This window comes from Nelumbo nucifera, chromosome 4 (genome assembly GCF_055504915.1).
Source record: "Nelumbo nucifera cultivar China Antique chromosome 4, China Antique-T2T, whole genome shotgun sequence".
Classification (NCBI taxonomy): Eukaryota; Viridiplantae; Streptophyta; class Magnoliopsida; order Proteales; family Nelumbonaceae; genus Nelumbo; species Nelumbo nucifera.
In genome coordinates, this window is record NC_142652.1 from 50,192,510 (window position 1) to 50,208,688 (window position 16,179).

The following is a 16,179-nucleotide window of genomic DNA, read 5'->3' on the forward strand; positions in this document are numbered from 1 at the left end:
ATCTTGCTCCCCTCCATTAATTGTTTTAGATTTGAAAAAAGTGTGTATCCAGCCTTCCTCCCTCGGTAACCGTGCACAAGCTCCTACGTGAGCGGAGTGTTTGTTTTTCAGATCTGCCGCACCACCGGATAAATGCAATACTATCGCGGGGCCCACATTGCACGACGAATGCCAAAAGCCGAGTTCTTGCACGGTTCCCATTCAGTAATGACGATCGTGCCGCAAATGGTCCGAGTATCCGACGCGTTGTTTGTGTTTGTCTCGCTCAAACGACAAATGGAATTTGCAAACACGATATCGAAATAAAATATTAATAAAATTGGGGTGCAACACGAGGACTTCCCAGGAGGTCACGCATCCTTGTACTACTCTCGCCCAAGCACGCTTAACTTCGGAGATCTGATGGGATCCGGTGCATTAGTGCTGCTTGATCGCATCCGTTTAATTCATGCTCGCTTAGATCTTTATGCACTATCTTGTTCCCCTCCATTAATTGTTTTAGACTTGAAAAAAGTGTGTATGCAGCCTTCCTCCCTTGGTAACCGTGCACGAGCTCCTACGTGAGCGGTGTGTTTGCCTTTCAGATCTGCCGCACCCCCGGATTGATGCAATACTATCGCGGGGCCCACAAGGCAAGACGAATGCCGAAAGCCCAGTTCTTGCACCGTTCCCATTCAGTAATGACGATCGTCCCGCAAGTGGTTCGAGTATCCGACGCATTGTTTCCAGTTGTTTCGCCGAAACAACAAATGGAATTTGCAAATACAAATCAAAATAAAATATTAATAAAATTGGGGTGCAATACGAGGACTTCCCAGGAGGTCACCCATCCTAGTACTACTCTCGCCCAAGCACAATTAACTTCGGAGTTCGGATGGGATCCGGTGCATTAGTGCTGGTATGATCGCACCCGTTTAATTCATGCTCGATTAGATCTTTATGCATTATCTTGCTCCCCTCCATTAATTGTTTTAGATTTGAAAAAAGTGTGTATGCAGCCTTCCACCCTTGGTAACCGTGCACAAGCTCCTACGTGAGCGGAGTGTTTGCTTTTCAGATCTGCCGCACCTCCGAATAGATGCAATACTATCGCGGGGCCCACCATGTATGACGAATGCCGAAAGCCCGGTTCTTGCACTATTCCCATTCAGTAATGACGATCGTGCCGCAAGTGGTCCGAGTATCTGACGCGTTGTTTCCAGTTGTCTGGCCAAAACAACAAATGAAATTTGCAAATACAAATCAAAATAAAATATTAATAAAATTGGGGTGCAACACGAGGACTTCCCAGGAGGTCACCCATCCTAGTACTACTCTCGCCCAAGCACGCTTAACTTTGGAGTTCTGATGGGATCCGGTGCATTTGTGCTGGTATGATCGCACCCGTTTAATTAATGCTCGCTTAGATCTTTATGCACTATCTTGCTCCCCTCCATTTATTGTTTTAGATTTGAAAAAACTGTGTGAGCAGCTTTCCTCCCTTGGTAACCGTGCACGAGCTCCTACGTGAGCGGAGTGTTTGCTTTTCAGATCTGCCGCACCCCCGGATTGATGCAATACTATCGCGGGGCTCACAATGCGTGACGAATGCCGAAAGCCCGGTTCTTGCGTCGTTCCCATTCAGTAATGACGATTGTCCCGCAAGTGGTCCGAGTATCCGCCGCGTTGTTTCCAATTGTCTCGCCGAAACAACAAATGAAATTTGCAAATACAAATCAAAATAAAATATTAATAAAATTGTGGTGCAACACGAGGACTTCCCAAGAGGTCAACCATCCTAGTACTACTCTCGCCCAAGCACGCTTAACTTCGGAGTTCTGATGGGATCCGGTGCATTAGTGCTGGTATGATCGCACCCGTTTAATTCATGCTCGCTTAGATCTTTATGCACTACTCCATTAATTGTTTTAGATTTGAAAAAAGTGTGTATGCTGCCTTCCTCCCTCGGTAACCGTGCACAAACTCCTACGTGAGCGGAGTGTTTGCTTTTCAGATCTGCCGCACCACCGGATAAATGCAATACTATCGCGGGGCCCACATTGCACGACGAATGCCAAAAGCCGAGTTCTTGCACGGTTCCCATTCAGTAATGACGATCGTGCCGCAAATGGTCCGAGTATCCGACGCGTTGTTTGTGTTTGTCTCGCTCAAACGACAAATGGAATTTGCAAACACGATATCGAAATAAAATATTAATAAAATTGGGGTGCAACACGAGGACTTCCCAGGAGGTCACGCATCCTTGTACTACTCTCGCCCAAGCACGCTTAACTTCGGAGATCTGATGGGATCCGGTGCATTAGTGCTGCTTGATCGCATCCGTTTAATTCATGCTCGCTTAGATCTTTATGCACTATCTTGCTCCCCTCCATTAATTGTTTTAGACTTGAAAAAAGTGTGTATGCAGCCTTCCTCCCTTGGTAACCGTGCACGAGCTCCTATGTGAGCGGTGTGTTTGCTTTTCAGATCTGCCGCACCCCCGGATAGATGCAATACTATCGCGGGGCCCACAATGTAAGACGAATGCCGAAAGCCCAGTTCTTGCACCGTTCCCATTCAGTAATGACGATCGTCCCACAAATGGTTCGACTATCCGACGCGTTGTTTCCAGTTGTCTCGCCGAAACAACAAATGGAATTTGCAAATACAAATCAAAATAAAATATTAATAAAATTGGGGTGCAATACGAGGACTTCCAAGGAGGTCACCCATCCTAATACTACTCTTGCCCAAGCACAATTAACTTCGGAGTTCCGATGGGATCCGATGCATTAGTGCTGGTATGATCGCACCCGTTTAATTCATGCTCGATTAGATCTTTATGCACTATCTTGCTCCCCTCCATTAATTGTTTTAGATTTGAAAAAAGTGTGTATGCAGCCTTCCTCCCTTGGTAACCGTGCACAAGCTCCTACGTGAGTGGAGTGTTTGCTTTTCAGATCTGCCGCACCTCCGGATAGCTGCAATACTATCGCGGGGCCCACAATGCATGGCGAATGCCGAAATCCCGGTTCTTGCATCGTTCCAATTCAGTAATGAGGATCGTCCCGCAAGTGGTCCGAGTATCCGACGCGTTGTTTCCAGTTATCTCGCCGAAACAACAAATGGAATTTGCAAATACAAATCAAAATAAAATATTAAAAAAATTGGGGTGCAACACGAGGATTTCCCAAGAGGTCACCCATCCTACTACTACTCTCGCCCAAGCACGCTTAACTTCGGAGTTCTGATGGGATCCAGTGCATTAGTGCTTGTATAATCTCACCCGTTTAATTCATGCTCGCTTAGATCTTTATGCACTATTTTGCTCCCCTCCATTAATTGTTTTAGACTTGAAAAAAGTGTGTATGCAGCCTTCCTCCCTTGGTAACCGTGCACAAGCTCCTACGTGAGCGGAGTATTTGTTTTTCTGATATGCCGCAACCCCGGATAGATGCAATACTATCGCGGGGCCCACAATGCACGACGAATGCCAAAAGCCCGGTTCTTGCACTATTCCCACTCGGTAATGACGATCGGGCCGCAAGTGGTCCGAGTATCTGACGCGTTGTTTCCAGTTGTCTGGCCAAAACAACAAATGGAATTTGCAAATACAAATCAAAATAAAATATTAATAAAATTGGAGTGCAATACGAGGACTTCCCAGGAGGTCACCCATCCTAGTACTACTCTCGCCCAAGCACGCTTAACTTCGGAGTTCTGATGGGATCCGGTGCATTTGTGCTGGTATGATCGCACCCGTTTAATTAATGCTCGCTTAGATCTTTATGCTCTCTCTTGCTCCCCTCCATTTATTGTTTTAGATTTGAAAAAACTGTGTGAGCAGCTTTCCTCCCTTGGTAACCGTGCACGAGCTCCTACGTGAGCGGAGTGTTTGCTTTTCAGATCTGCCGCACCCCCGGATTGATGCAATACTATCGCGGGGCTCACAATGCGTGACGAATGCCGAAAGCCCGGTTCTTGCACCGTTCCCATTCAGTAATGACGATTGTCCCGCAAGTGGTCCGAGTATCTGACTCGTTGTTTCCAGTTGTCTGGCCAAAACAACAAATGGAATTTGCAAATACAAATCAAAATAAAATATTAATAAAATTGGAGTGCAATACGAGGACTTCCCAGGAGGTCACCCATCCTAGTACTACTCTCGCCCAAGCACGCTTAACTTCGGAGTTCTGATGGGATCCGGTGCATTTGTGCTGGTATGATCGCACCCGTTTAATTAATGCTCGCTTAGATCTTTATGCACTCTCTTGCTCCCCTCCATTTATTGTTTTAGATTTGAAAAAACTGTGTGAGCAGCTTTCCTCCCTTGGTAACCGTGCACGAGCTCCTACGTGAGCGGAGTGTTTGCTTTTCAGATCTGCCGCACCCCCGGATTGATGCAATACTATCGCGGGGCTCACAATGCATGACGAATGCCGAAAGCCCGGTTCTTGCACCGTTCCCATTCAGTAATGACGATTGTCCCGCAAGTGGTCCGAGTATCCGGCGCGTTGTTTCCAATTGTCTCGCCGAAACAACAAATGAAATTTGCAAATACAAATCAAAATAAAATATTAATAAAATTGTGGTGCAACACGAGGACTTCCCAGGAGGTCAAACATCCTACTACTACTCTCGCCCAAGCACGCTTAACTTCGGAGTTCTGATGGGATCCGATGCATTAGTGCTGGTATGATCGCACCCGTTTAATTCATACTCGCTTAGATCTTTATGCACTATCTTGCTCCCCTCCATTAATTGTTTTAGATTTGAAAAAAGTGTGTATGCAGCCTTCCTCCCTCGGTAACCGTGCACAAAATCCTACGTGAGCGGAGTGTTTGCTTTTCAGATCTGCCGCACCACCGGATAAATGCAATACTATCGCGGGGCCGACATTGCACGACGAATACCAAAAGCCGAGTTCTTGCACGGTTCCCATTCAGTAATGAAAGATCGTGCCGCAAATGGTCCGAGTATCCGACGCGTTGATTGCGTTTGTCTCGCTGAAACGACAAAGGGAATTTGCAAACACGATATCGAAAAAAAATATTAATAAAATTTGGGGTGCAACACGAGGACTTCCCAGGAGGTCTCCCATCCAAGTACTACTCTCGCCCAAGCACGCTTAACTTCGGAGTTCTGATGGGATCCGGTGCATTAGTGCTGGTATGATCGCACCCGTTTAATTCATGCTCGATTAGATCTTTATGCACTATCTTGCTCCCCTCCATTAATTGTTTTAGATTTGAAAAAAGTGTGTATGCAGCCTTCCTCCCTTGGTAACCGTGCACAAGCTCCTACGTGAGTGGAGTGTTTGTTTTTCAGATCTGCCGCAGCTCCGGATCGCTGCAATACTATCGCGGGGCCCACAATGCATGGCGAATGCCGAAATCCCGGTTCTTGCATCGTTCCAATTCAGTAATGAGGATCGTCCCGCAAGTGGTCCGAGTATCCGACGCGTTGTTTCCAGTTATCTCGCCGAAACAACAAATGGAATTTGCAAATACAAATCAAAATAAAATATTAAAAAAATTGGGGTGCAACACGAGGCCGTACCAGGAGGTCACCCATCCTACTACTACACTCGCCCAAGCACGCTTAACTTCGGAGTTCTGATGGCATCCAGTGCATTAGTGCTTGTATAATCTCACCCGTTTAATTCATGCTCGCTTAGATCTTTATGCACTATTTTGCTCCCCTCCATTAATTGTTTTAGACTTGAAAAAAGTGTGTATGCAGCCTTCCTCCCTTGGTAACCGTGCACAAGCTCCTACGTGAGCGGAGTATTTGTTTTTCTGATATGCCGCAACCCCGGATGGATGCAATACTATCGCGGGGCCCACAATGCACGACGAATGCCAACAGCCCGGTTCTTGCACTATTCCCACTCAGTAATGACGATCGTGCCGCAAGTCGTCCGAGTATCTAACGCGTTGTTTCCAGTTGTCTGGCCAAAACAACAAATGGAATTTGCAAATACAAATCAAAATAAAATATTAATAAAATTGGAATGCATTACGAGGACTTCCCAGGAGGTCACCCATCCTAGTACTACTCTCGCCCAAGCACGCTTAACTTCAGAGTTCTGATGGGATCCGGTGCATTTGTGCTGGTATGATCGCACCCGTTTAATTAATGCTCGCTTAGATCTTTATGCACTCTCTTGCTCCCCTCCATTTATTGTTTTAGATTTGAAAAAACTGTGTGAGCAGCTTTCCTCCCTTGGTAACCGTGCACGAGCTCCTACGTGAGCGAAGTGTTTGCTTTTCAGATCTGCCGCACCCCCGGATTGATGCAATACTATCGCGGGGCTCACAATGCGTGACGAATGCCGAAAGCCCGGTTCTTGCACCGTTCCCATTCAGTAATGACGATTGTCCCGCAAGTGGTCCGAGTATCCGACGCGTTGTTTCCAATTGTCTCGCCGAAACAACAAATGAAATTTGCAAATACAAATCAAAATAAAATATTAATAAAATTGTGGTGCAACACGAGGACTTCCCAGGAGGTCAACCATCCTAGTACTATTCTCGCCCAAGCACGCTTAACTTCGGAGTTCTGATGGGATCCGGTGCATTAGTGTTGGTATGATCGCACCCGTTTAATTCATGCTCGCTTTGATCTTTATGCATTATCTTGCTCCCCTCCATTAATTGTTTTAGATTTGAAAAAAGTGTGTATGCAGCCTTCCTCCCTCGGTAACCGTGCACAAAATCCTACGTGAGCGGAGAGTTTGCTTTTCAGATCTGCCGCACCCCCGGATAAATGCAATACTATCGTGGGGCCGACATTGCACGACGAATGCCAAAAACCGAGTTCTTGCACGGTTCCCATTCAGTAATGACGGCCGCAAATGGTCCGAGTATCCGACGCGTTGTTTGCGTTTGTCTCGCTGAAACGAAAGGGAATTTGCAAACACGATATCGAAATAAAATATTAATAAAATTTGGGGTGCAACACGAGGACTTCCCAGGAGGTCACCCATCCTAGTACTACTCTCGCCCAAGCACGCTTAACTTCGGAGTTCTGATGGGATCCGATGCATTAGTGCTGGTATGATAGCACCCGTTTAATTCATGCTCGCTTAGATCTTTATGCACTATCCTGCTCCCCTCCATTAATTGTTTTAGACTTGAAAAAAGTGTGTATGCAGCCTTCCTCCCTTGGTAACCGTGCACGAGCTCCTACGTGAGCGGTGTGTTTGCTTTTCAGATCTGCCGCACCCTCGGATAGATGCAATACTATCGCGGGGCCCACAATGCAAGACGAATGCCGAAGGCCCGGTTCTTGCACCGTTCCCATTCAGTAATGACGATCGTCCCGCAAGTGGTTCGAGTATCCGACGCGTTGTTTCCAGTTGTCTCGCCGAAACAACAAATGGAATTTGCAAATACAAATCAAAATAAAATATTAATAAAATTGGGGTGCAATACGAGGACTTCCCAGGAGGTCACCCATCCTAGTACTACTCTCGCCCAAGCACAATTAACTTCGGAGTTCGGATGGGATCCGGTGCATTTGTGCTGGTATGATCGCACCCGTTTAATTCATGCTCGATTAGATCTTTATGCACTATCTTGCTCCCCTCCATTAATTGTTTTAGATTTGAAAAAAGTGTGCATGCAGCCTTCCTCCCTTGGTAACCGTGCACAAGCTCCTACGTGAGCGGAGTGTTTGCTTTTCCGATCTGCCGCACCTCCGGATAGATGCAATACTATCGTGGGGCCCACAATGCATGACGAATGCCGAAAGCCCAGTTCTTGCATCGTTGCCATTCAGTAATGACGATCGTGCCGCAAATGGTCCGAGTACCCGACGCGTTGTTTCTAGTTGTCTCGCCGAAACGACAAATGGAATTTGCAAATACAAATCAAAATAAAATATTAATAAAATTGGGGTGCAACACGAGGACTTCCCAGGATGTCACCCATGCTAGTACAACTCTCGCCCAAGCACACATAACTTCAGAGTTCTGATGGGATCCGGTGCATTAGGGCTGGTATGATCGCACCCGTTTAATTCATGCTCGCTTAGATCTTTATGCACTATCTTGCTCCCCTCCATTAATTGTTTTAGATTTGAAAAAACTGTTTATGCAGCCTTCCTCCCTTGGTAACCGTGCACAAGCTCCTACGTGAGCGGAGTGTTAGTTTTTCAGATCTACCGCGCCCCCAGATAGATGCAATACTTTCGCGGGGCCCACAATGCACGACGAATGCCAAAAGCCCGGTTTTCGCACGGTTCCCATTCAGGAATGGCGATCGTGCCGCAAATGGTCCGAGTATCAGACGCGTTGTTTCCAGTTGTCTCGCCAAAACAACAAATGGAATTTGCAAATACAAATCGAAATAAAATATTAATAAAATTGGAATGCAATTGGAGGACTTCCCAGGAGGTCACCCATCCTTGTACTACTCTCGCCCAAACACGCTTAACTTCGGAGTTCTGATGGGATCCGATGCATTAGTGCTGGTTTGATCGCACCCGTTTAATTCAGGCTCGCTTAGATCTTTATGCACTATCGTGCTCCCCTCCATTAATTGTTTTAGATTTGAAAAAACTGTGTATGCAGCCTTCCTCACTTGGTAACCGTGCACAAGCTCCAACGTGAGCGGAGTGTTTGCTTTTCAGATCTGCCGCACCTCCGGATATATGCAATATTATCGCGGGGCCCACAATCTATGACGAATGCCGAAAGCCCGGTTCTTGCACTATTCCCATTCAGTAATGACGATCGTGCCGCAAGTGGTCCGAGTATCTGACGCGTTGTTTCCAGTTGTCTCGCCAAAACAACAAATGGAATTTGCAAATACAAATCAAAATAAAATATTAATAAAATTGGAGTGCAATACGAGGACTTCCCAGGAGGTCACCCATCCTAGAACTACTCTCGCCCAAGCACGCTTAACTTTGGAGTTCTGATGGGATCCGGTGCATTTGTGCTGGTATGATCGCACCCGTTTAATTAATGCTCGCTTAGATCTTTATGCACTATCTTGCTCCCCTCCATTTATTGTTTTAGATTTGAAAAAACTGTGTGAGCAGCATTCCTCCCTTGGTAACCGTGCACGAGCTCCTATGTGGGCGGAGTGTTTGCTTTTCAGATCTGCTGCACCCCCGGATAGATGCAATACTATCGCGGGGCCCACAATGCATGACGAATGCCGAAAGCCCGGTTTTTGCACCGTTCCCATTCAGTAATGACGATTGTCCCGCAAGTGGTCCGAGTATCCGACGCGTTGTTTCCAATTGTCTGGCCGAAACAACAAATGAAATTTGCAAATACAAATCAAAATAAAATATTAATAAAATTGGGGTGCAACACGAGGACTTCCCAGGAGGTCAAACATCCTAGTACTACTCTCGCCCAAGCACGCTTAACTTCGGAGTTCTGATGGGATCCGGTGCATTAGTGCTGGTACGATCGCACCCGTTTAATTCATGCTCGCTTAGATCTTTATGCACTATCTTGCTCCCCTCCATTAATTGTTGTAGATTTGAAAAAAGTGTGTATGCAGCCTTCCTCCCTCGGTAACCGTGCACAAGCTCGTACGTGAGCGGAGTGTTTGCCTTTCAGATCTGCCGCACCACCGGATAAATGCAATACTATCGCGGGGCCCACATTGCACGACGAATGCCAAAAGCCGAGTTCTTGCACGGTTCCCATTCAGTAATGACGATCGTGCCGCGAATGGTCCGAGTATCCGACGCGTTGTTTGCGTTTGTCCCGCTGAAACGACAAATGGAATTTGCAAACACGATATCGAAATAAAATATTAATAAAATTGGGGTGCAAAACGAGGACTTCCCAGGAGGTCACCCATCCTAGTACTACTCTCGCCCATGCACGCTTAATTTCGGAGTTCTGATGGGATCCGGTGCATTAGTGCTACTATGATCGCACCCGTTTAATTAATGCTCGCTTAGATCTTTATGCACTATCTTGCTCCCCTCCATTAATTGTTTTAGACTTGAAAAAAGTGTGTATGCAGCCTTCCTCCCTTGGTAACCGTGCACGAGCTCCTACGTGAGCGGAGTGTTTGATTTTCAGATCTGCCGCACCCCCGGATAGATGCAATACTATCGTGGGGCCCACAATTCACGACGAATGCCGAAAGCCCGGTTCTTGCACCGTTCCCATTCAGTAATGACGATCGTCCCGCAAGTGGTTCGAGTATCCGACGCGTTGTTTCCAGTTGTCTCGCCGAAACAACAAATGGAATTTGCAAATACGATATCGAAAAAAAATATTAATAAAATTGGGGTGCAACACGAGGATTTCCCAGGAGGTCACCCATCCTAGTACTACTCTCGCCCAAGCACAATTAACTTCGGAGTTCGGATGGGATCCGGTGCATTAGTGCTGGTATGATCGCACCCGTTTAATTCATGCTCGATTAGATCTTTATGCACTATCTTGCTGCCCTCCATTAATTGTTTTAGATTTGAAAAAAGTGTGTATGCAGCCTTCCTCCCTTGGTAACCGTGCACGAGCTCCTACGTGAGCGGTGTGTTTGCTTTTCAGATCTGCCGCACCCCCGGATAGATGCAATACTATTGCGGGGCCCACAATGCACGACGAATGCCGAAAGCCCGGTTCTTGCACAGTTCCCATTCAGTAATGACGATCATCCCGCAAGTGGTTCGAGTATCCGATGCGTTGTTTCCAGTTGTCTCGCCGAAACAACAAATGAAATTTGCAAATACAAATCCAAATAAAATATTAATAAAATTGGGGTGCAACACGAGGACTTCCCAGGAGGTCAACCATCCTAGTACTACTCTCGCCCAAGCACGCTTAAGTTCGGAGTTCTGATGGGATCCGGTGCATTAGTGCTGGTATGATCGCACCCGTTTAATTCATGCTCGCTTAGATCTTTATGCACTATCTTGCTCTCCTCCATTAATTGTTTTAGATTTGAAAAAAGTGTGTATCCAGCCTTCCTCCCTCGGTAACCGTGCACAAGCTCCTACGTGAGCGGAGTGTTTGCTTTTCAGATCTGCCGCACCACCGGATAAATGCAATACTATCGCGGGGCCCACATTGCACGACGAATGCCAAAAGCCGAGTTCTTGCACTGTTCCCATTCAGTAATGACGATCGTGCCGCAATTGGTCCGAGTATCCGACGCGTTGTTTGCGTTTGTCTCGCTGAAACGACAAATGGAATTTGCAAACAAGATATCGAAATAAAATATTAATAAAATTGGGGTGCAACACGAGGACTTCCCAGGAGGTCACCCATCCTACTACTACTCTCGCCCAAGCACGCTTAACTACGGAGTTCTAATGGGATCCGGTGCATAGTGCTGGTATGATCGCACCCGTTTAATTCATGCCCGCTTAGATCTTTATGCACTATCTTGCTCCCCTCCATTAATTGTTTTAGACTTGAAAAAAGTGTGTATGCAGCCTTCCTCCCTTGGTAACCGTGCACGAGCTCCTACGTGAGCGGTGTGTTTGCTTTTCAGATCTGCCGCACCCCCGGATTGATGCAATACTATCGCGGGGCCCACAATGCAAGACGAATGCCGAAAGCCCAGTTCTTGCACCGTTCCCATTCAGTAAAGACGATCGTCCCGCAAGTGGTTCGACTATCCAACGCGTTGTTTCCAGTTGTCTCGCCGAAACAACAAATGGAATTTGCAAATACAAATCAGAATAAAATATTAATAAAATTGGGGTGCAACACGAGGACTTCCCAGGAGGTCAACCATCCTAGTACTACTCTCGCCCAAGCACGCTTAACTTCGGAGTTCTGATGGGATCCGGTGCATTAGTGCTGGTATGATCGCACCCGTTTAATTCATGCTCGCTTAGATCTTTATGCACTATCTTGCTCCCCTCCATTAATTGTTTTAGATTTGAAAAAAGTGTGTATGCAGCCTTCCTCCCTCGGTAACCGTGCACGAGCTCCTACGTGAGCGGAGTGTTTGATTTTCAGATCTGCCGCACCCCCGCATAGATGCAATACTATCGTGGGGCCCACAATGCACGACAAATGCCGAAAGCCCCGTTCTTGCACCGTTCCCATTCAGTAATGACGATCGTCCCGCAAGTGGTTCGAGTATCCGACGCGTTGTTTCCAGTTGTCTCGCCGAAACAACAAATGGAATTTGCAAATACGATATCGAAATAAAATATTAATAAAATTGGGGTGCAACACGAGGATTTCCCAGGAGGTCACCCATCCTAGTACTACTCTCGCCCAAGCACAATTAACTTCGGAGTTCGGATGGGATCCGGTGCATTAGTGATGGTATGATCGCACCCGTTTAATTAATGCTCGCTTAGATCTTTATGCACTATCTTGCTCCCCTCCATTTATTGTTTTAGATTTGAAAAAATTGTGTGTGCAGCATTCCTCCCTTGGTAACCGTGCACGAGCTCCTACGTGAGCGGAGTGTTTGCTTTTCAGATCTGCTGCACCCCCGGATAGATGCAATACTTTCGTGGGGCCCACAATGCATGACGAATGCCGAAAGCCCGGTTTTTGCACCGTTCCCATTCAGTAATGACGATTGTCCCGCAAGTGGTCCGAGTATCCGACGCGTTGTTTCCAATTGTCTCGCCGAAACAACAAATGAAATTTGCAAATACAAATCAAAATAAAATATTAACAAAATTGGGGTGCAACACGAGGATTTCCCAGGAGGTCACCCATCCTAGTACTACTCTCGCCCAAGCACAATTAACTTCGGAGTTCGGATGGGATCCGGTGCATTAGTGCTGGTATGATCTCACCCGTTTAACTCATGCTCGCTTAGATCTTTATGCACTATCTTGTTCCCCTCCATTAATTGTTTTAGACTTGAAAAAAGTTTGTATGCAGCCTTCCTCCCTTGGTAACCGTGCACAAGCTCCTACGTGAGCGGAGTGTTTGTTTTTCAGATCTGCCGCACCTCCGGATAGATGCAATACTATCGCGGGGCCCACAATGTATGACGAATGCCGAAAGCCCGGTTCTTGCATCGTTGCCATTCAGTAATGACGATCGTGCCACAAATGGTCCGAGTATCCGACGCGTTGTTTCCAGTTGTCTCGCCGAAACAACAAATGGAATTTGCAAATACAAATCAAAATGAAATATTAATAAAATTGGGGTGCAACACGAGGACTTCCCAGGAGGTCACCCATGCTAGTACAACTCTCGCCCAAGCACACTTAACTTCGGAGTTCTGATGGGATCCGGTGCATTAGTGCTGGTATGACCGCACCCGTTTAATTCATGCTCGCTTAGATCTTTATGCACTATCGTGCTCCCCTCCATTAATTGTTTTAGATTTGAAAAAACTGTGTATGCAGCCTTCCACCCTTGGTAAACGTGCACAAGCTCCTACGTGAGCGGAGTGTTTGTTTTTCAGATCTGCCACAGTCCCGGATAGATGCAATACTATCGCGGGGCCCACAATGCATGACGAATGCCAAAAGCCCGGTTTTTGCCCGGTTCCCATGCAGTAATGACGATCGTGCCGCAAATGGTCCGAGTATCCGGCGCGTTGTTTGTGTTTGTCTCGCCGAAACGACAAATGGAATTTGCAAATTCGATATCGAAATAAAATATTAATAAAATTGGGGTGCAACAATAGGACTTCCAGGAGGTCACCCATCCTAGTACTACTCTCGCCCAAGCACACTTAACTTCGGAGTTCTGATGGGATCCGGTGCATTAGTGCTGGTATGATCGCACCCGTTTAATTCCTGCTCTCTTAGATCGTTATGCACTATCTTGCTCCCCTCCATTAATTGTTTTAGACTTGAAAAAACTGTGTATGCAGCCTTCCTCCCTTGGTAACCGTGCAATACTATCGCGGAGCCCACAATGCACGACGAATGCCAAAAGCCCGGTCTTTGCACGGTTCCCATTCAGTGATCGCACCCGTTTAATTCATGCTCGCTTAGATCTTTATGCACTATCTTGCTCCCCTCCATTAATTCCTACGTGAGCGGAGTGTTTGATTTTCAGATCTGCCGCAACACCGGAGAAATGCAATACTATCATGGGGCCCACAGTGCACGACGAATGCCAAAAGCCGAGTTCTTGCACGGTTCCCATTCAGTAATGACGATCGTGCCACAAATGGTCCGAGTATCTGACGCGTTGTTTCCAGTTGTCTCGCCGAAACGACAAATGGAATTTGCAAATACGAAATCGAAATAAAATATTAATAAAATTGGGGTGCAACACGAGGACTTCCCAGGAGGTCAACCATCCTAGTACTAGTTTCGGCCAAACACGCTTAACTTCGGAGTTCTGATGGGATCCGGTGCATTAGTGCTGGTATGATCGCACCCGTTTATTTCATGCTCGCTTAGATCTTTATGCACTATCTTGCTCCCCTCCATTAATTGTTTTAGACTTGAAAAAACTGTGTATGGAGCCTTCCTCCCTTGGTAATCGTGCACAAGCTCCTACGTGAGCAGAGTGTTTGCTTTTTAGATCTGCCGCACCCCCGGATAGATGCAATACTATCGCGGGGCCCACAATGCACGACGAATGCCAAAAGCCCAGTTTTTGCACGGTTCCCATTCAGTAATGACGATCGTGCCGCAAATGGTCCGAGTATTCGGCGCGTTGTTTGCGTTTGTATCGCCGAAACGACAAATGGAATTTGCAAATACGATATCGAAATAAAATATTAATAAAATTGGGGTGCAACACGAGGACTTCCCAGGAGGTCACCCATCCTAGTACTACTCTCGCCCAAGCACAATTAACTTCGGAGTTCTGATGGGATCCGGTAAATTAGTGCTGGTATGATCGCACCCATTTAATTCAAGCTCGCTTAGATTTTTATGCACTATCTTGCTCCACTCCATTAATTGTTTTAGATTTGAAAAAAGTGTGTATGCAGCCTTCCTCCCTTGGTAACCGTGCACAAGTTCCTACGTGAGCGGTGTGTTTGCTTTTCCGATCTGCCGCACCTCCGGATAGATGCAATACTATCGCGGGCCCACAATGCATGACGAATGCCGAAAGCCCGGTTCTTGCATCGTTGCCATTCAGTAATGACGATCGTGCCGCAAATGGTCCGAGTATCCGACGCGTTGTTTCCAGTTGTCTCGCCGAAACAACAAATGGAATTTGCAAATACAAATCAAAATAAAATATTAATAAAATTGGGGTGCAACACGAGGACTTCCCAGGAGGTCACCCATGCTAGTACAACTCTTGCCCAAGCACACTTAACTTCGGAGTTCTGATGGGATCCGGTGCATTAGTGCTGGTATGATCGCACCCGTTTAATTCATGCTCGCTTAGATCTTTATGCACTATCTTGCTCCCCTCCATTAATTGTTTTAGACTTGAAAAAACTGTGTATGCAGCCTTCCTCCCTTGGTAACCGTGCACAAGCTCCTACGTGAGCAGAGTGTTTGTTTTTCAGATCTGCCGCTCCCCCGGATAGATGCAATACTATTGCGGGGCCCACAATGCACGACGAATGCCAAAAGCCCGGTTTTTGCACGGCTCCCAATCAGTAATGACGATCGTGCCGCAAATGGTCCGAGTATCCGGCGCGTTGTTTGCGTTTATCTCGCCGAAACGACAAATGGAATCTGCAAATACGATATCGAAAGAAAATATTAAAAAAATTGGGGTGCAACACGAGGACTTCCCAGGAGGTCACCCATCGTAGTACTACTCTCGCCCAAGCACAATTAACTTCAGAGTTCTGATGGGATCCGGTGCATTAGTGCTGGTATGATCGCACCCGTTTAATTCATGCTCGCTTAGATCTTTATGCACTATCTTGCTCCCCTCCATTAATTGTTTTAGACTTGAAAAAACTGTGTATGCTGCCTTCCTCCCTTGGTAACCGTGCACAAGCTCCTACGTGAGCAGAGTGTTTACTTTTCAGATCTGCCGCACCCCCGGATAGATGCAATACTATCATGGGGCCCACAATACACGACGAATGCCAAAAGCCCGGTTTGTGCACGGTTCCCATTCAGTAATGACGATCATGCCGCAAATGGTCCGAGTATCCGGCGCTTTGTTTGCGTTTGTCTCGCCGAAACGACAAATGGAATTTGCAAATACGATATCGAAATAAAATATTAATAAAATTGGGGTGCAACACGAGGACTTCCCAGGAGGTCAACCATCTTAGTACTACTCTCGCCCAAGCACGCTTAACTTCGGAGTTCTGATGGGATCCGGTGCATTAGTGTTGGTATGATCGCACCCGTTCAATT

At 46.6% G+C, this 16,179-nt stretch overlaps 24 non-coding genes and 10 pseudogenes across 24 annotated transcripts; all 34 read right to left on the reverse strand.

Annotated features, from left to right (window-relative positions):
- Positions 1–321: 321 nt before the first annotated feature.
- On the reverse strand, positions 322–439 carry LOC148792483 (5S ribosomal RNA; annotated as a pseudogene).
- Positions 440–793: 354 nt separating this feature from the next.
- Positions 794–912, reverse strand: LOC148792484 (5S ribosomal RNA). The gene has a single exon (XR_016071329.1). It is a non-coding gene; the product is annotated as a 5S ribosomal RNA (ribosomal RNA).
- Positions 913–1,266: 354 nt separating this feature from the next.
- LOC148792485 (5S ribosomal RNA) lies at positions 1,267–1,385 on the reverse strand. Its single transcript, XR_016072965.1, has one exon. It is a non-coding gene; the product is annotated as a 5S ribosomal RNA (ribosomal RNA).
- Positions 1,386–1,739: 354 nt separating this feature from the next.
- LOC148792486 (5S ribosomal RNA) lies at positions 1,740–1,858 on the reverse strand. The gene has a single exon (XR_016073500.1). It is a non-coding gene; the product is annotated as a 5S ribosomal RNA (ribosomal RNA).
- Positions 1,859–2,203: 345 nt separating this feature from the next.
- Positions 2,204–2,321, reverse strand: LOC148792487 (5S ribosomal RNA; annotated as a pseudogene).
- Positions 2,322–2,675: 354 nt separating this feature from the next.
- On the reverse strand, positions 2,676–2,794 carry LOC148792488 (5S ribosomal RNA; annotated as a pseudogene).
- A 354-nt stretch (positions 2,795–3,148) lies between these two features.
- LOC148792489 (5S ribosomal RNA) lies at positions 3,149–3,267 on the reverse strand (annotated as a pseudogene).
- Positions 3,268–3,621: 354 nt separating this feature from the next.
- Positions 3,622–3,740, reverse strand: LOC148792490 (5S ribosomal RNA). The gene has a single exon (XR_016071142.1). It is a non-coding gene; the product is annotated as a 5S ribosomal RNA (ribosomal RNA).
- Positions 3,741–4,094: 354 nt separating this feature from the next.
- Positions 4,095–4,213, reverse strand: LOC148792491 (5S ribosomal RNA). The gene has a single exon (XR_016071143.1). It is a non-coding gene; the product is annotated as a 5S ribosomal RNA (ribosomal RNA).
- Positions 4,214–4,567: 354 nt separating this feature from the next.
- LOC148792492 (5S ribosomal RNA) lies at positions 4,568–4,686 on the reverse strand (annotated as a pseudogene).
- A 357-nt stretch (positions 4,687–5,043) lies between these two features.
- Positions 5,044–5,162, reverse strand: LOC148792493 (5S ribosomal RNA). Its single transcript, XR_016069634.1, has one exon. It is a non-coding gene; the product is annotated as a 5S ribosomal RNA (ribosomal RNA).
- A 354-nt stretch (positions 5,163–5,516) lies between these two features.
- LOC148792494 (5S ribosomal RNA) lies at positions 5,517–5,635 on the reverse strand (annotated as a pseudogene).
- A 354-nt stretch (positions 5,636–5,989) lies between these two features.
- On the reverse strand, positions 5,990–6,108 carry LOC148792495 (5S ribosomal RNA). The gene has a single exon (XR_016069318.1). It is a non-coding gene; the product is annotated as a 5S ribosomal RNA (ribosomal RNA).
- Positions 6,109–6,462: 354 nt separating this feature from the next.
- Positions 6,463–6,581, reverse strand: LOC148792496 (5S ribosomal RNA). The gene has a single exon (XR_016069376.1). It is a non-coding gene; the product is annotated as a 5S ribosomal RNA (ribosomal RNA).
- Positions 6,582–6,930: 349 nt separating this feature from the next.
- LOC148792497 (5S ribosomal RNA) lies at positions 6,931–7,049 on the reverse strand. Its single transcript, XR_016074577.1, has one exon. It is a non-coding gene; the product is annotated as a 5S ribosomal RNA (ribosomal RNA).
- Positions 7,050–7,403: 354 nt separating this feature from the next.
- On the reverse strand, positions 7,404–7,522 carry LOC148792498 (5S ribosomal RNA). Its single transcript, XR_016070860.1, has one exon. It is a non-coding gene; the product is annotated as a 5S ribosomal RNA (ribosomal RNA).
- Positions 7,523–7,876: 354 nt separating this feature from the next.
- On the reverse strand, positions 7,877–7,995 carry LOC148792499 (5S ribosomal RNA; annotated as a pseudogene).
- A 354-nt stretch (positions 7,996–8,349) lies between these two features.
- Positions 8,350–8,468, reverse strand: LOC148792500 (5S ribosomal RNA; annotated as a pseudogene).
- A 354-nt stretch (positions 8,469–8,822) lies between these two features.
- LOC148792501 (5S ribosomal RNA) lies at positions 8,823–8,941 on the reverse strand. Its single transcript, XR_016069034.1, has one exon. It is a non-coding gene; the product is annotated as a 5S ribosomal RNA (ribosomal RNA).
- A 354-nt stretch (positions 8,942–9,295) lies between these two features.
- On the reverse strand, positions 9,296–9,414 carry LOC148792502 (5S ribosomal RNA). Its single transcript, XR_016070008.1, has one exon. It is a non-coding gene; the product is annotated as a 5S ribosomal RNA (ribosomal RNA).
- Positions 9,415–9,769: 355 nt separating this feature from the next.
- Positions 9,770–9,888, reverse strand: LOC148792503 (5S ribosomal RNA; annotated as a pseudogene).
- A 355-nt stretch (positions 9,889–10,243) lies between these two features.
- On the reverse strand, positions 10,244–10,362 carry LOC148792504 (5S ribosomal RNA). Its single transcript, XR_016071364.1, has one exon. It is a non-coding gene; the product is annotated as a 5S ribosomal RNA (ribosomal RNA).
- Positions 10,363–10,716: 354 nt separating this feature from the next.
- On the reverse strand, positions 10,717–10,835 carry LOC148792505 (5S ribosomal RNA). Its single transcript, XR_016074844.1, has one exon. It is a non-coding gene; the product is annotated as a 5S ribosomal RNA (ribosomal RNA).
- A 355-nt stretch (positions 10,836–11,190) lies between these two features.
- LOC148792506 (5S ribosomal RNA) lies at positions 11,191–11,308 on the reverse strand. The gene has a single exon (XR_016069844.1). It is a non-coding gene; the product is annotated as a 5S ribosomal RNA (ribosomal RNA).
- Positions 11,309–11,662: 354 nt separating this feature from the next.
- Positions 11,663–11,781, reverse strand: LOC148792507 (5S ribosomal RNA). Its single transcript, XR_016071449.1, has one exon. It is a non-coding gene; the product is annotated as a 5S ribosomal RNA (ribosomal RNA).
- A 355-nt stretch (positions 11,782–12,136) lies between these two features.
- On the reverse strand, positions 12,137–12,255 carry LOC148792508 (5S ribosomal RNA). Its single transcript, XR_016073627.1, has one exon. It is a non-coding gene; the product is annotated as a 5S ribosomal RNA (ribosomal RNA).
- A 354-nt stretch (positions 12,256–12,609) lies between these two features.
- On the reverse strand, positions 12,610–12,728 carry LOC148792509 (5S ribosomal RNA). Its single transcript, XR_016075316.1, has one exon. It is a non-coding gene; the product is annotated as a 5S ribosomal RNA (ribosomal RNA).
- Positions 12,729–13,082: 354 nt separating this feature from the next.
- On the reverse strand, positions 13,083–13,201 carry LOC148792510 (5S ribosomal RNA). The gene has a single exon (XR_016075111.1). It is a non-coding gene; the product is annotated as a 5S ribosomal RNA (ribosomal RNA).
- A 355-nt stretch (positions 13,202–13,556) lies between these two features.
- LOC148792511 (5S ribosomal RNA) lies at positions 13,557–13,674 on the reverse strand. Its single transcript, XR_016070483.1, has one exon. It is a non-coding gene; the product is annotated as a 5S ribosomal RNA (ribosomal RNA).
- A 484-nt stretch (positions 13,675–14,158) lies between these two features.
- LOC148792512 (5S ribosomal RNA) lies at positions 14,159–14,277 on the reverse strand (annotated as a pseudogene).
- Positions 14,278–14,632: 355 nt separating this feature from the next.
- Positions 14,633–14,751, reverse strand: LOC148792513 (5S ribosomal RNA). Its single transcript, XR_016075190.1, has one exon. It is a non-coding gene; the product is annotated as a 5S ribosomal RNA (ribosomal RNA).
- Positions 14,752–15,104: 353 nt separating this feature from the next.
- LOC148792514 (5S ribosomal RNA) lies at positions 15,105–15,223 on the reverse strand. The gene has a single exon (XR_016069263.1). It is a non-coding gene; the product is annotated as a 5S ribosomal RNA (ribosomal RNA).
- A 355-nt stretch (positions 15,224–15,578) lies between these two features.
- LOC148792515 (5S ribosomal RNA) lies at positions 15,579–15,697 on the reverse strand. Its single transcript, XR_016074676.1, has one exon. It is a non-coding gene; the product is annotated as a 5S ribosomal RNA (ribosomal RNA).
- A 355-nt stretch (positions 15,698–16,052) lies between these two features.
- On the reverse strand, positions 16,053–16,171 carry LOC148792516 (5S ribosomal RNA). The gene has a single exon (XR_016074412.1). It is a non-coding gene; the product is annotated as a 5S ribosomal RNA (ribosomal RNA).
- Positions 16,172–16,179: the final 8 nt, after the last annotated feature.